Genomic DNA, 13,633 nt, shown 5'->3' on the forward strand with positions numbered 1-13,633 from the left:
AAGCATCACTTAACATCCATTTCCCATGCTAGCATGGATTGGACAATTTAACATGAACTGACAAGCCAAAAATACATAACCAAAAATAAACCTCTGTACTTGGCTCTCGTTGACATGTAGAAAGCCTTTGACAGGGTCTCTAGATCCCTTATCTGGTGGTTAATGTGGAAACTAGGGATAGATGAGTGGTTAATGAAAGCTATACAAGCCATATACAGAGACACTACCAGTAAGGTGAGGGTTGGCAACAAGTACAATGAAAAATTTAGGGTACAGTTCACCAAGGATCAGTCCTCGGCCCTCCTCTTATTTATCATAGTCCTCCAGGCAATAACAGAGGAATTCAAGACAGGATGCCCCTGGGAATTGATGTCCTTGCTCTAATAGCTGAGTCACTATTAGAACTAGAGGAAGAAGTTTTAGGTGTCAAAGGGCCTTAGTCAATGTTAACAAAAACCTAAGTCTTAGTGAGTAGGAAGGCAGATAAATCACAAATCCCCTCAGGTAGATGGTCCTGCTTGATCTGAAGCAAAGGCATAGGTAGAAAGTTCCTAAGATGTACCTGGTGTAAGATATGGACACATAAGAAATGCAGCAATATCAAAGGAAGGCTAACTGAGAAGACAGTCTTTGTGTGTGCAGCAATAAACATTGAAAATGTGTAGAAAACAGCTTCCATCTCATGCCAGGAGAAAAAACTAGAATTAGTTGATAGCTTTCACTACCTAGGTGACCAAGTCTTGGAATACTTCAAGGGGTTCTATTGGGGGTATATTATCGTGTTGTTGATATCTGAGCAACAAAGGTACAAGATGAATAAAATAAGAGAATTCAAGAGGTCTCATAGTTTCAATTTGCTTTAAAATAGGTTTCTCTGACCTATCTTTATCAAATAAATTTGCCTGGAAAATGCCTTAAAATTCAGAGTGATAGAAATTCTAAGCATCACCAATGGAAAACTTGTTATTTCTTAACATTTATTTTTATTTCATTATTGTTGCTGTTTATCTATCTATTGTTTTGTTTTATTAAGAGGCTCCAGTGGAGGTGAGTGTAAGACAAAAGCTTCCCAGCAAAAAGTCCCCGCCCCCTCATAAGTTAAAGCCTCATAATTTAAAGTATGAAGGTGTATAAAAGCTTCACGGTTCTCAGACACACTTTTTTTTTTTATTGACAAAAAAAAGTGGACAGGAGTATAGAGCAAAAGCCCTCACCCCTACTCAGACAAAACCCCCCTAGGACAAAGCCCACACACACAAAACAAAAAAAAGCCCCTTAATTAAAGTATGAAAAGTAGACATTTCTCTCTTCCCGCTCCCCCAACAAAAGCCCTATAGTTAAAGTATTAAAGTGGATAAAAGTCCCACTGTTCTCAGACATACTTTTTTTGACAAAAAGAAATTACAAATAAATATCTGATAAATTGGGGGTAGACAAATTTGATATTTATTGCATTTATTTTGTAATCGTTCTGTTATGTAGTAAGGCTACATTTTTATATTCTGTGTCCAGTAATGATCAACACACTGGTATGCAGTGTTCTTTATTATTATTCGATAGATAGATAGATAGATAGATAGATAGAGAGAGAGAGAGAGAGAGAGAGAGAGAGAGAGAGAGAGAGAAAGAGATAACTATAACAAGTACCACAAAAGCAGCTGGAAATATAAATTTTAGGAAATAGGTCAGAATGACATAGTTTTGTAAACTTTTTTTTGTATGTAATTTAATGTTTTCCCATTCAGTTCGAATTTCTCTCTCTCTCTCTCTCTCTCTCTCTCTCTCACACACACATACACACACACACACACACAAAAGTGTGTTTGTGTGTATACATGTTATGTATAAACTCGATTGCTTCTATGTAGGTATTATGCTTCAACACATTTCTTGAAGTGTGTTCTGTTATTCTATTCTGCTTATATCACAGAAGTGGTTTTGATCAGGCTTAAAAAAGATCCTGGTTCCATACACCCCTCTAAAAATTCCTCAAGGTGATGCCCCAGCATGGTCGCAATCTAATGACTGCAACAAGTAAAAAGATTTTAAAAAACAAAATATATCACAGAAGTGGTTTTGATCAGGCTTTAAAAAAAAAATTCTGAGTTCCATACAGCCATCTAAAATTTCTTCAAGGTGGTGCCCCAGCATGGGCGGATGCTGTCTAATAACTGCAACAAGTTAAAAAAAAATTCCCGGGTCAATGCTTTCAACTAAAAATTCTTTGAGGTAATAGTGCCCAACATGGCCATAGCCTAATGTTTATTTAATTATTAAATTATTTATTACTTTGTATTACTATTTTATTAGGTCTATTGCTACTCGAAGGGGCTCTATTGGAGGTATATGATCAAGTTGATATCCAAGCAACAAAGGTACAAAATGAATAAAAGAAAAGAATTTTAAATGTTTCATAGTGTCAATTCACTTTGAAATAGTTTCTCTAACCTACTTTTATCAAATGTGCTAGTAAATTGCTTTAAGATTTATAGTTATAGAAACTTGAAGCATCACCAGTGGAAGACTTGGCCATTCTCTCTTATAACAGTATCAGGAAAGTTGTGGTAGTCTACAGTAGCAAAAATCATGCAGTGAGGTTCATGAGCGTGTATGAGTTTGCACGTTGTTAGGGAAAAGAGGAAACTGATGCTTCAGAGGCACTGAATATAAAGTAGAATATTGAATATTTATATAAGGTAGAATGAAGGAAAGGAATGAGGAGGTAAATATTGATCAACTTGGTAAATAATTGTATTAATGTATAGTCTGAGATGCAATAACTCTGGTTTTATCTTAAAATCTTTCTTCTGTGTGAAAGAACTATATCACTTTTTACAATATTCCAGTGCAGAAAATATCACCCTTCATACTTCTTTAACTGGTTATTTAGCTCCAGATTAACCCTGATCAAGCTAACTTAGAAATGTCTCTGTTTCAAGTGACCATGTAGATGGTCACATTGTCCCCTTTTCAATCTTCTTCACTTAGATGCTAAACTTGCACCGGCTGAGTGAACGGAGAATTTCAGAATATTTCTTTCAATGGAAACACGAAAATCCAATGTTTCAACAGTACAAAGATAGAATCACTTTAAATATCTAGGAAGTCTTGTACCTCATCTTTAATTAAAACCCCCAAACTCATTATATATATATATCGGACTTTAAAACCTCCAGTGATATCTGATAGCAGTCTCAAATTACCAAAACCATGACACAAAGTGGAAGATCCTTCTTTGGAGTTAGCAAATACATCAGATACAAAGTTCAATTAAAACATATCACTCACATCTCTGGTATGATGTTGCTGCTACTACATGCACTAACAATAAACCAAATTCAACATTCTACAACTTCTAGCTCACAGTCAAATTTGTTTTTCCTGTCTACCTTATCATCTGTAATTCAATGCATTCTGCTACCCTGAACCGTTTACCAGCACTCTCTTCATTGAGGCCCACACAACCATTTTTCCTTTCCTGTTCCCATTATCCTTAATGTTTCACCTCCCACATACTGCACTTTTCTAGAACAGCTACTCTTGGAAAGGCATTGCCTGACAACATTTTTATTTCAAACCTATAGACTGAACATTAACTTCAAAAAATCATTGGCATTGGTCCTCATTCTTTGAACATACAGGACATGAGATGGTAAGATTAGTAGAGCATCTGATAGAGAAACAAAAAACTTCTGATGCTGATACATTTCACTTTATTGTTCTGGTTTTGTACCCAAAATAAAACTGTAAGGGCAGCCAGCTGTAGAAACTCTGCCAAATCAAGACTGGAGCCTGGTGCAGCCATCTGGTTCGCCAGCCCTCAGTCAAAATTGTCCAACCCATGCTAGCATGGAAAGCGGACATTAAACGATGATGATGATGATCTCCAAAACTCCTCTTCATAATACAATTTCTATACCACACTTTTGTAAGTCAATGTAGTTTCAAAAGACTACACACTGCTCTTTCCTGAACTTTACATCATGGCTTACACATAATCCTATACCAAAAAAGAACAAACATCCCAACTGACAATAACAGACAATTCACTGCTATATCTTATTTTACTTAACTCTTCTAATTTATGTATTTTCAGATCCATTTCAATTAATTCTGCCAACTCTCTTCACATCAAATTTCTGCATCTTTCTATTATTTCTAGACCCCTTACTTCATAAATTTTTTGTGAGCATGTGATCGTTGTTACTACGTTTATTCATACATTGTTACGAAAATTTAACCTTTTAGGCTACTTTCAAGCCTTCGCCATAACTTGATTTATCTTTCCTATCTCTCTCTCTACAAAATTTAACCTTAGGCTACCTCAAGTGTAATCCCATCTCTTCCCATCTTTCCGCCATTGGCGGTCTTTTTCCTCCTCTTCTTCTTCTTAAGCTAAAACTTGAAAATCGCCATTACCATTACGATTCTGCAATTTAAATTCCCAATACAACTTACTTTCTTCTTCAATTTCAACTCTCGATCGATGCCCGCAGCAAGTTCTTAAAAATTTATCTTACTATTTTTATTCGTTGTTACTACGTTTATTCATACATTGTTACGAAAATTTAACCTTTTAGGCTACTTTCAAGCCTTCGCCATAACTTGATTTATCTTTCCTATCTCTCTCTCTACAAAATTTAACCTTAGGCTACCTCAAGCCGTAATCCCATCTCTTCCCATCTTTCCGCCATTGGCGGTCTTTTTCCCCCTCTTCTTCTTCTTATGCTAAAACTTGAAAATCGCCATTACCATTACGATTCTGCAATTTAAATTCCCAATTCAACTTACTTTCTTCTTCAATTTCAACTCCTGGTCGATGCCCGCAGCAAGTTCTTAAAAATTTATCTTACTATTTTTATTCGTTGTTACTACGTTTATTCATACATTGTTACGAAAATTTAACCTTTTAGGCTACTTTCAAGCCTTCGCCATAACTTGATTTATCTTTCCTATCTCTCTCTCTACAAAATTTAACCTTAGGCTACCTCAAGCCGTAATCCCATCTCTTCCCATCTTTCCGCCATTGGCTTTCTGCAGCAATTCCACATACCCCCTACCCATTCTAAGTACCCCGGATCCCCAAAGTACCCTGGATCCCCAAAGTACCCCGATCCCCAAAGTACCCCGGACCTCGTTGCCCCCGTGCCGCTGAGACGTTAAAATGCTCGAACCGATCGTGACGATGCCGGACCCTCCGGCCCCTGTGCAGGTGGCACGTAAAATGCACCCAATCCACTCACGGAGTGGTTGGCGTTAGGAAGGGCATCCAGCCGTAGAAACTCTGCCAGATTCAGACTGGAGCCTGGTGCGGCCCCTGGCTTCCCAGACCCGGTCAAACCGTCCAACCCGTGCTAGCGCGGAAAGCGGACGTTAAACGATGATGATGATGATGATGATGATGTGTATGTATTTGTGTGTGTGTGTGTGTGTGTGTGTATGTAAAATTAATAATGTAAGAAAACGGTGAATTGAGTTATTTACATCATTAAGGTACATATAGAAATAAATGTTTAAGAAACACGATAGAAAACTAAAAAAACAAACATATGTTTCAATTCTGTCCCTTTAGTAATGCATAATTCAAAGCATTTGGGTTAAATCCAATGTTAAGAATTTAAGCTGTAAGGGATAGAAAATCTTCAGGGTTTTTGTTTTAATAATAAAGACAGCTACATCTTTCTTGAAGGAATTCAAATCCACAGGTAAAGAATTTTAGCATTTCATATATGTTGTGTGTATGTATTTGGTAAGGTAATAAATCAAGTATGTAAAAATAAATATAAAATAAAATGCAATAAACTTTATATAGACACACAAATGTATATACATGTATACAGTAAGTGTATATATTTTCATTTGTATAAAATTCAGTATTTGTTCTAAAAGGAGGTAAAAAAAAAAAAAAAAAAAAATTAAGTGAAATGGGATAAATAGAATAAATTAATATTAAGATAAGATAATAATTCGTATTTTATATTATAATACAATATATAGAAACTGAAGCATAGACTCTATATATACATGCATTCAAACATAGCAGAGACCAACTGGCCTTTGTATCCGATTGTGTCCACTACTCTGTTGTACCAACCGTCTGCGGATAACCAGTCAGAGACTACAGATAGCATCACGTGAACAACCTTCTTGAACCCTATTTCGAGCCTACTAGTTTCTATAAAAACCCAACTTTTTCCTCAGTACTTCTTGATACAGTATTTCAACTACCGTGTATTAATGACTGTGAACAGGTATTATTTATCTTACTTGTGTCTATGAACATTCTTCTCACTTCTCATTATAGACTCTTTCACAGTCTACTTATCAACATCCTTAAATGTACACTCACGCACACACATCCATGCCTATACACATATGCATAAACTTTCTTCTCACAATGACCTGTCTATTATTCTGTATCCATGATATGCGCAGAGACATGCATGTTATTACATCAATAAATCTTCTACACGGTTGTGTTTCCTTTTTCTCTCTGGCAAATATATGTACTATTCAATTAATATTTATTGTACCGACTGTGTGATGTACGAAAGAGCCATTCTTGTCACCTTGCATCGCACAGTACCTACAAAATCTTAGAATACATATCTATCAGTTCCTTCCTTTATATACCTACAAAATGCGTATTACATTTCTGTTTGATGATTCATGTTTAGCTAAAGAAAAAGCCAACAGAATAGATTATAGACCTGTTATTCCATTGAAACATTTTATTGGGAGTTAATATAAAACTTTATTTATATAACTGTTAAAAGTTATACCATTTATCTTTGTAATACAACTGGATACAATCAAGTAAAATAAGATAAGACAATCTTATATACATTAAATGTTTACAAATGTTTAAAAACGGAAAGTCATATAAATTGAAATAAATTAATGATTATTTATGCTAATATATACTCTTTTATTTGTTTTAGTCATTTGATTGCAGCCATGCTGGAGCAGTGCCTTTAATCAAGCACATCGACCCCAAAACTTATTCTTTGTAAGCCTAGTACTTATTCTATCAGTCTCTTTTGCCGCACTGCTAAATTACAGGGACGTAAATACACCAACACCAGCTTTCTAGTGATGAGGTGGGGGGGACAAACACACACATGATGGGCTTCCTTCAGTTTCCATCCATCAAATCCTCTCACAAGACACTTTCCCAAGGTGCCACGCAGTGGGACTGAACCCGGAACCATGTGGTTGGTAGGCAAGCTACTTACCACACAGTCACATCTGTGCCTATGTGTATATTGTTGTATTTTGGGATGGTCATTTTTTGTTTTTTTTTGCCAAATAAACACACACACTATATATTTGTTCTTCACTTGTTTATTACTGTTGTTTCTTTTTTTTTTTTTTTCATTTTAACTCATGTTCATTGTCCAGAAATCTTTTGTCATACTTCTTCAGCAGCTCTTTTCGTTTTCATGTGTGCTCTTGCTCCACTTACTCAATTTTGTTCTTCTAAGATGTGTATCCTTAAGTGTGCATGTGTTTGCATCCGTGTGTGTGTGTGTGTGTGTGTGTGTGTGTGTGTGTGTGTGTGTGTGTGTGTGTGTGTGTGCAAGTGTGTGTGGCCTTGAGTCTAAAGTCACTAATAACTAGTCTATGCTGGGGGATACATTCTTCACCTGGGAGGGGTTTTGTATTACTCTTTGCTAAACAAATTAAGACTAATTTAATCAAACATATACATAGACTGATAAACAGGCATTTCGCTTGTAATAAGTATAGTGAAATTATTAATAATAAATTTTTAAGATATGGTTTTTCAGTAACTAGAAACTTATCTAGATATATAACTTCTATTAATAATGCAAAATTAGATAATTTTTACGAGAATTGTAAAATTGATATTTCTCCTGGAAATAGCATGCATCAAATATCCACCAAAAATGAATTTGAGAATTTTAGTTTATTCTATCAAGGGGAAGTAACTGCCAATAATCTACCTATTTTAGTTAATTCCAAAGATAATCTTCATAAAATTTTGTAATTGTAAGGTTAAAGAAAAATGCAAATTTAATAATAGCAAACATAAGAATCTGGTATACCAAGCAATCATTGAAGCAGAAGATAAGAATTAGTACCATGTTGGTTCTACAGAGTGTTTTGTGAAAACCAGAATTTCAAACCATGAGAATTCTTTTAGAAACAGAATTAAACAGAATAATACAAGACTTAGCAAATTCATTTTGAAATTAAAAGATAGCAATATTAGTTTCAAAATTAGGTGAAAAATATTATCCTTTGCAAAATCTTATCATCTCCCAAACAGAATTTGTTCAACAATGACACAGTAGGTGGTGTGGGAATACTCCTTACAGAGAAATGGGTGAATAAGGTCATAGAGGTAGTCAGGATGTGCAATAGAGTGCTTAAGTTCAGGCTAGTCTTGCAGAATAGTATAGCTACAATTATCTCTGCCTATGCCCCACAAGCAGGCCTACCAAATGAACAGAAGGACCACTTCTATGATATTCTTCTCTAGGCTACCTCAAAGACGGGTGACAATGACCTCATCTTTTTGGCTGGAGATTTGAATGGGCATGTCAGACAGCAGCCCAGTATCTTTCATAGTGTTCATGGGGGCCATAGAACTGGTTCCTGAAACGAAGCAGGAACTAGGCTACTGGAGTCCTGTGAGGCAAGGAACCTATTGATCTGCAACACCAACTACAGGAAGCCAGCCAACCACCTGATAACCTATCAATCAAGTGACTCTGTGAGCCAGATTGATTTCATTCTCACCAGACAGTAGAATGCATGGTTGCTCTTAAATACAAAGACCCTCCCTGGTGAAAAATGTACCTCCCAACACCACCACCAGCATAAACTAGTTATAAGTGACATCAGACTCAAAGCCAAAAGGATGTCAAGAAGCAGACCATTCTGCAAAACGAAGAACTTAGAAGCTTAAGAACCATTCACATGGTCAGAGATTTAGGGACATCCTCAATGAGAAATTTGATGAGAGGGGGGAAGACTTGTAGGGCAACTGGTAATTCGTGAGTGACAACTTACCACGGACCAGATCTGTGGCTGGTGCAAAGTACCTTCCAAACATAGAGTAGCATGGTGGTGGAATAATCCTGTAGGCAGGGCTATTAGAGCAAAGAAAAAGGCCTGGAAAGCCTAGAAGAGTGGGGGTAGCAGGGAACTGTATTAGACAGCAAGAAGGGAAGCTAGGAGACAGGTATATATATAGCCAAGGGAGAAACAGAAAAGAATGTTCAGTGATGTGAGGACCAAAGAATTAAATTATTTCAGATTGCAAGACAGTGTGTGAGAGAAAATTGTGATGTCATAGGAGAGAAATGAATCCACATGGATGATGGAGTACATGCATTTAATGGTCCTGCAAAGAAAGAGCCTTGGACATGCCATTATGAAACACTACTGAATGTGGAGAATGAATGGGAGGAGAGCCTGCCAAATGTTGAAGAAATTGAGGGACCTGCTACCTTAATTGACAGTACCCTGGTAGATAAAGCAATTAAGAATATGAAGACAAGGAAAGCACCAAGCCCATCAGGAATCACCACTGAATTATGGGCTAGTCACCCACATCGTAAAGGCGTCATATCCAATAACTGGTGTAGCAGCATCATAGTCAACTGCTACAAAGATAAAGGTGACGCTTTAGATAGAAATAACTACAGGGGTATCAAATTGCTGGACCTGGTGATGAAAGTTATGGAGAGGGTGACAGCCAAAATAATTAAGGAGATAGTTGACCTGGGAGAGATGCAGTTTGGTTTTGTGCCAGGTAGAAGCACTACTGACGCTACATTTCTGGTAAGACAGCTGCAGGAGAAATACATAGCTAAAGATAAACCTCTGTACTTGGCTTTTATTGAATTGGAGAAAGCCTTTCACAGGGTCTCCCAATCCTTTATCTAGTGGTCAATGCGGAAACTAGGGATAGACAAGTGGTTAGAAAGAACTGTACTTCATTGGTGTAAAGTAATCCTTGTTCTTGATTAAGATCTGTGACAATTTCCTCTCTGTTTTCAAAGTAGGGTCTTTGCTGCAGCTACCATCACTTATAAGACTTGCCAACTTTTCTGTGCAGCATGGAATTTTGTCAGTGAACAGGTCGCAGTCTCAAAGCGACGAAAATATTTTGGCAAATTAAATTTAAATGTTGAAGTGAATCTAATGGTTTGTGTGTGTTTCTTAAATGGCTTATAAACACCTTCCACGCTGCAATTGTTCAAGTTTTATATCAATTCCCAATAATTGCAGTCTTCTGAAGGCAAAAGGTGTGTCTGCTCCCAAGGAAGTAAGGGGAATCTTGGAAATGAATACATCCTCACCTTTTCCGCATAGGATGGTGGCCCCGACAACATGCTTCATCAATTTCTTTACAACCAGATGTATTCTGTTGCACAGTCTGGGCGGCTTCAAATTGCGCAGAAGCATAACAGGAGTTCTACCTTTAAGGCATAGCAGATGTGGTAGGTAGAGAGGGTCTAAAAAGTTGAGGAACTCCGTTGGGAAATTCATCGGTTCATTTACATCTACCACTGTATCTACAGATTTGTATGCGAAAGGAGCACCGGGAAGTAACTGCAACACTTGATCACTGAGTTTTGTAATGGTCACATTTTTCGGAGCCAGCACTGCTCTTTCAGACAGCCACTTTATTGGTGAGTTCGGCCAAAGATAAAATGGGAGTTGTGAATGGGTGGACGTCCAGTTCCCCATCAGTGTTAAGAGGCACTTTACCATCGCCAAGTTTCAGAATGTTACTTGTGAAGTTAGCCAACGTTTGGTTGCCGAGCAATCGAGCCCTCATGTTGATTGTCAGGGTCAGTAACCTGACATGACGCCAGAGCGGGGGTGATTTAAGGCATGCTTGAACCTCATCTGCTCACGTGCCTTTGGGGATAACAGGAAGAGTTTGCCTAAAGTCACTTGAAAGCAAAAGTGTAACACCTCCCATGGGGGCTTCACAACCCCTGATATCCTGAAGGGTTCTGTTTAATGCGTCGAAGGCTCCCTTGTGGGCCACAGTACACTCATCCCACACAATAAGCTGACAGCATTTCAGTACTTGGCTCTGGTCAGAGTTCTTGGTTCAGTTTCTATGACGAAATTGGCATGGGCATCTGCATCATAGGACGTCTCTCGCAAAAGAGTCATAGGAAGTAAATTTGACTCTGAATGCAATGATTTAGGCAGACCATATGAGGGTAAGTCATTTCCACTGAGTGATACAAAAGTATTTTCAATGTCAATTAAGGCTTGATTGTATACCTCATCACTTATATTTTCTATCCAAAGAAAAAGCAACTTCACCTGACGTATGAAGTCCTCCAATAAGTTGTCTTTAAATTTGAGCCACAAAGACAAAGGGTTGTTCAGTTCACAAATTTGCAGCATAACAGCAAATAGAGCGCATAGACGCTTAGGTGTCTGGGATGCAACAGCTTCAAATAACGTAACCTCCGATTGCGCATTGTCTTCCAACAGGAAGTGCTTGAGGCATACTTCCCTGTAAGTGCTGCAAACAGAGCCATCGACATTCCTTAAGTCATCAAATGACTGGGGCCCACATCCTTCATGTAACAGAAGGCGAAAATAAAAGCATTTGTGTTGGCTCGGATACACTGTGTAGCGGTTATAGTGGATCCCTAGCATAAATAAATCTGAATAATCTGGTGTCTCATAAAATGCTGGAGCAATAAACATGTTAAGTGGTATGCAGCTTCATTGTGCTTCTGTAGTTCAGTTTCAGTCTTCTGGTCATCCGCTGAGTACTGTGACGCCATGAAATTCTTTGGGTTAAACTGCAAATGTGTACCGAGTTTCCTTGAAATCGGATGACTTTTTAAACAAAAAAAAAATCGACAATTATTGATTGAGTTTTTGCGAAAACTGAACATTGATCGAAACAGTTGTTATGACTAAAACATGCCTCAGAACATACCTAATTTCAATCGAATTGGTTTGGTGGTTCAGTGGTTTGGCCTGGCTTCACTCAAAAGCACTTATACACAGAAACCGTAAACAGCAGAAAAATTTAACTTTTTGAAAGGTAGCTTGGGTATTGATTTGATTCAAGAGGTTACCAAGGTTATTGCCTTAACAATATCATGCCCTAAACCGTCTTTTCTCAAGTGTAAGGCCTCATGTTTCTGCAGTTTCACAGTAACTTATTAAGACCCGTGCAATTTTCTATTAACTTATTTTAAATCACATCCATATACCTAAACTCCTTATCATAGACACTCTTCTTTTAGTAAATTATTTCTTTTTTTAATTTTTTTCACCGCTTTTCATTGTACACCACCCATTACTGTCAATACACACTAAAATTTAAATATAGCTATCATATCCCACTAGATGCTTATTATTATTTATTCATATTCAAATGTATATATGTGTAGGTGTATACACTTTTATGTGCAAGCGCATGCATTTATGTGTGTTAGATGCGGATGTAAAATTTTGTTATATTTTTTTGTCTCTGATCTTTCCTACTTATATTTTAAAATATGCATTGGCCAAAACAGTTCTAGTTCTTACACAGATAGACTCAACACTACATAAGAATGTTCCTATATCTCTGTTTTCATCTTTCACAATTTTTCTTATGAATATCCGATCGAGTTTATCTGACACAGGCTCTCTGTAGTTTCATTGTAACATTCTTTTGTTAATAGCTTTTCTGATGTTTTCATCATCTTTTCCACTGAGGAGAATGGTAATACGTAATTAAATTAATTTAATTTAATTATCATTTTAATAATTATTAAACTTAATTTAATTTTTCCATGTTTCTTACATGTTGGTGTTATCATTCGAAATGATCGTATGGATTAAAACTTTACAAAAACTTCTAACATCTTCTCATCTCCATTTTTTAACTCATAGTTGAGTTTATATACTATACTATACATGCTCATAACACACTATATATACTATACATGCTCATTATATACTATATACTATACATGCTCATAACACACTATATATACTATATATATACTATACATGCTCATTATATACTATATACTATACATGCTCATAACACACTTTTTATTTGTCATATTTTAATATTTTAAATACATGCATTAGCAAGATACTACTTTGATATGAAGAATCTTCATTAGAAAACTAACTTTTTGGACCCACCCACAAAAGTTCACATTGTTCTACTTGAACTAAACATTTCTCACACATATATATATATGTATGCATATATTGTGTGTGGGGTTTGTGTAAGCGTATATGTGCGTACCTGTGTGTATGTGCATGCATGTGCTTGTGTGCATATGCTTAAGTGCGTGCGTGTTTGTGTCCATGTGTGTATAATTGTGTCTGTATCTGTATTGTGTGTTGGAGGTATATGTGCGAACCTGTGCTAATTTGTGTGTGTATGTACGTGTGTATATGTGCATGTGTGTATTATGTGTGTATGTATATGCAGGTGTGCAAGTGTGTGCGTGCATGTGTATATGTGTGTGTGAACATAGAGATATGTGTGCGTGGGGTTGTCTGGGATAGGTATGTGTGCATTCTTGTGCATGTGCACGTGTGTGTATGTGGGTGCGTGTGTGTATGTGTGTGTATATGTGCATGTATGTGTGTTGTATGTGTGTGGTGTGTG

General features: G+C 36.8%; 1 protein-coding gene across 5 annotated transcripts in view; it reads right to left on the reverse strand.

Annotated features, from left to right (window-relative positions):
- Positions 1-13,633, reverse strand: part of LOC115222594 (protein diaphanous homolog 2) — a 143,274-nt gene that overhangs the window by 83,036 nt on the left and 46,605 nt on the right. The window lies entirely within an intron of this gene.

This window comes from Octopus sinensis, linkage group LG20 (assembly GCF_006345805.1).
Source record: "Octopus sinensis linkage group LG20, ASM634580v1, whole genome shotgun sequence".
In the NCBI taxonomy this organism is placed as follows: domain Eukaryota; kingdom Metazoa; phylum Mollusca; class Cephalopoda; order Octopoda; family Octopodidae; genus Octopus; species Octopus sinensis.